Source organism: Varroa jacobsoni, unplaced genomic scaffold (genome assembly GCF_002532875.2).
Source record: "Varroa jacobsoni isolate VJ856 unplaced genomic scaffold, vjacob_1.0 scaffold_1318, whole genome shotgun sequence".
NCBI classification, from domain to species: Eukaryota; Metazoa; Arthropoda; class Arachnida; order Mesostigmata; family Varroidae; genus Varroa; species Varroa jacobsoni.
In genome coordinates, this window is record NW_019214220.1 from 331,507 (window position 1) to 335,613 (window position 4,107).

Below are 4,107 nucleotides of genomic sequence, written 5' to 3' on the forward strand. Positions count from 1 at the left end.
CCAGTATTGGCTTAAAAAGCAGAGGGTAGGAAAGAGAAAGGATCGTTTCCTTCTAGTTACTTTTCCTTTGTCTGTCTACTACGTAAAGTCACTCTTTCTCGGGCAGAGCTTAGAAGAGCATTGAGTTTCGATGCAGTAAATTAATATAGCAACCTATAGTTCGTATGTAATTTATTGTTATTTACTGTGGGTACAAGTTTATTCTGAATATAAACTTTATGCATATTGTTACACACCGATTATTAAGGTGTGAGGCACTGACGACCAATAATAAAGTAACAGAAAAGAACAACTATTTTTTTTTATCATTCTAACTGTTTCCGGCCACCTATTCTCTCAGTCGACAAGAAGAAGAAAAGTGGACAACCTCATCATCGTGTCTCCGAACTATTTCCGCTCCCGTACCGTCTTCCTTTTTTCAAGCTGTCCTGCCTAGTTCTAAGGATGGCACATGGGGAAAGAAGTGCGGAACGGGAAGACCTCTTCCTGCTGTTTCCGGCGTTAAACGCTTTCTGTTCATTCGCGACTAGCGGATGCCATCTCCTTTAGCAGGGGACCGAACAGCAGTGGAAAGGTAGAAAAGGTAAAGGGTAGAAAGAATACCCAAGAACGGAGCTCGATATTATCGACGCGGTAACGGACACCGCGATGGAGGTGAACAGACGGGTGTATAAAGAAAGCAGAAAAACAGCAGACTTCTCTGGTGACAGGCGGCGGACCCAGAGACTGCCGAGGACTCAACTGGAGCGCCCCCAACCCCGAACGAAACCCACTCCTACGCCTCGGAATCCTCCTAGGTACCAGTCAGCAAACAACACTTAATTGAATGGAAAATTAATTACTCTTTCTGTGACCATTTGTGTGGGTCGCACGCTAGCAGCGGACGCGAATGATGGCCGGCCGTACGTGTTTATCGACCTAAGCCACCATGGCGATACGGGCATAACCGAAAATTGATGTATTTTGTACGTCGCAAAGCGAACGGTCCGTTTACAGCTGCCTACCTCGCGGGTGTGGTACAGTTCGAAGTTTCCAAAGTTGTAGATACATACACTGGATAGTCTGCCAAGTCGTATTGCCATGTAAGCCGACCAAAATCGATCTCTTCAACTGTAATGAAAGAATTGTCTCGTTGCACAGGAACCTGGAAAATCTTCGCATATTGCGTAATACGCATGTATCGTTGGCTTTAACAACTAAATCTTGTGTCTTCCGCAGCGAATGGAAGAAAATGCGCGTCAATCTATATAACACTGGTGAGTCGTGATGCAAAACGCTTAAAACTTATTCTCATTTGTGCATTCATTAAATATCGAGGAATACTAATTATATTACGTACGATTTGCACAATCGTTAGCAAAAACAAACCATTCGTTGTTGATAGCCTTATTCTCCTCACCGAACGCTGGACGTTTTTTTATACGACATTAACGTATTTACTCACCAGAAGATAATTACTAAGCGGCCCGTTCGTATATGCTAAATCTCAGTGTGAGCTATGCAATTAACCCACATACCCACATATCTCCTGATCACTAGCGGACGCGTTCGCCTCACAAGATCCTGCCGTTGGACAATTACGTCGTCTTTGCTACGCTTTGCATCTGTCTCCATTATCGATCATCGAGGACACTGTCATGCAACCTTGGAGGACACTGTAATAAATTGAAAAATAGATCATTTTGCCCTTGTCTTGTGTCGGTGATTCTCACACAGCCAGAACAAGCTCTGTCCCGCCACAGCTGCCAGGTTTTTCATGCTTCTTTTGCTTTTAACTATGTTGCTAGAAAGTCAGCGTTGTTAACTTCTTTCGAGGCTTCCAAAGCAGCTATGGCAGCAAGCACCACCGAGCCAAATATCTAACGGGCCAAACTGATCTAAGCGGAAAAAGCGAAGGGGCATGTACAAGCAGTACAGCTCCTTTAAATGAGCAGGACAAAGGAGTGAGAAGAAAAACATAGCTGAGAGGAAGAAATGCACAGATAAAGCCTCTGTTCTCTCTGCCCAGTATGTGTATAGTGGCCGACTCTACTTCAGTCTTGAACTGTTCGCCTTGATGTCTGCTTTCTTGTTCTATTCCTAGACACTTTGCGGTTTCTTCTGAAAACGAGAGTCGCACACAGTTCTCGATCTGTTACATTATGTGTCATTCTACCATCTCTTAGTCTCTTCCCCGCCTCTCTCTCTTGCTATCTATTTATCTTTCGGTACACCTTCTTTTGCATGTGCTCTCCTTCCCTGCCTTTTTCCTATTCGCCGTTTGCTTTCGGTAAACTGCAGTATGCAGCTGTCGCTAGTTGGTCCGTCTGCCTCTTGCTATCGGCAGAAGAACTACGGATGAGGATTATAAGTGGTGCAAGCTTTCCGTGAGCTAGCTCAGTCGTTCGAGGCTTAACCGCTAAAGCTCGAGAAACGACGTTACAAAGAGGACAGCAAATGGCTACGTAAGCATAGGCCGAGGTATTGATCCACTGCTATCGAAAGAGTTGCCATATAGGGAACAATAGACGCAAACAGTCTAAAAGAGGTTGGAATAAGGAAGTCATCGACGTGGGTAGGGAGGAACGAACGAACGAACGACAATTTTCAATGAAACTGAACGAACGCATCTGCTGCTGCTGCTGCTGCTGCTGCTGTTGTTGTTATGGGATTGAACTGCCGAATAGTGACTATTATAGCCTGCGTCTATCATTGCACGGACATTGAAATCTTGCGGCCGTTAATATCTAAAATGGGGCACAAGTAGCTGCGGTGAAGCCGACGGTCAAAACCAGAGTTCTTTGATGTTTTCTGATCTCCTTAATTTCACTAATTCCAGTTACTCTTTTTCATGTAAGTTTTGCTGCTCTCTCACTCGCTTATTCTTGTGTATCACTCCCTCCATTCACTGTGGTTCTCTGCCCTACGGTCCCATCTACTAGTAAATGTGAGCATTTTGCCCAGTTTAATCACATGGACAGACACATCAGCCTGTATTCGCGTTGAGCAGCAGATCATCCTATTTATTTGGTGAGCAACATGGTCCAGTTGCTACTTCCGCTTACTGTTCGAAGCTCTTGTTGCGTATAGCTGCACCATAACCCAGCGCAGCAGTTCGTCGCACAGTCAGCTATATTGGATGGGCAGTATTAAATGAACGACGGGTAGAAAAAAGAAAGTGAACAAGACCAGAAAACAAAGGCTAAGCCGCCAACAACAACCTGTGATGCCTGCCTATCTCACCGACCCAGAGCAACCTAATCATCATCAGGTTGCTTGTTTTTATTTACTTTGATTCGGCCTCATTCAGGTCCGATTAAGGTCAGGAAACTGCAAAGTAGCAGGCACTTATTGTGAAAAGAAAGGGTTAGGAGCGTATACATTTTACACGAACGATAAAACCGATTTGGGTTGAAATAGACGACGACGAAGAAGAAGTGTGCATTTGAGAGTCACATGAATGAGCAGAGTACGAGCGAAATAGTTCGGGCTCACCCCAGTCACTGTGCAATTAGGTATTGCTTACAGGTTTTCAACACACACAGGTGATCCTGCGTATTGTAGCTCCATATGCTTTTTCAGCAGCTGTGAGTACCGCCTTCTTTCGCTAGGTAATCGGACGTTCAGTGATCATAAGTTTCTGTATTTGAGAACGACGTCTCAAGTCCCGTTTGAAAACGTAAAACCCAATTTTATGAGGCCGCCGTTGCGTGTCGAAGTGGGCAATGGACCTGGGCGAAACAGAGTTGAAGTACAAGCTGAGACCGCTTCAACTCACTATCAGCACAGAACAAGCTTAGAAGGCAAACGCTCATTCGCATTATAAAGGCACAGAAAAAGTGGGCGCTGACCGTGCAGGCCGTAGCTTGGTCCGTCGATCGGGCGTTCGTCAAAACGGCGGTAGAGGGCGACTTCTGTTGGCTTACTCGCACTGGGGAATCTGGTTTCCAACGGTTGCGTTTAGAATGCGTTCAGTCCGTAATGGATAAGTTGGAAAAAGGTGCACCAGTGCACTAGTGAGCTCAACCACGTCTTGGGTCTCGCTTCATCGACGAGAGACACGCAGGGATAATACTGGAGGCTGCTTACACTCAACTTTGAGAAGAAGGGGCAGCAGAATGCGGTAAC

The 4,107-nt window shown here is 45.4% G+C and overlaps 1 long non-coding RNA gene across 1 annotated transcript; it reads left to right on the forward strand.

Annotated features, from left to right (window-relative positions):
* The first annotated feature begins 579 nt into the window (after window positions 1-579).
* On the forward strand, window positions 580-1,680 carry LOC147752328 (uncharacterized). Its single transcript, XR_015314363.1, has 2 exons — window positions 580-1,256; window positions 1,540-1,680. It is a non-coding gene; the product is annotated as an uncharacterized LOC147752328 (long non-coding RNA).
* Window positions 1,681-4,107: the final 2,427 nt, after the last annotated feature.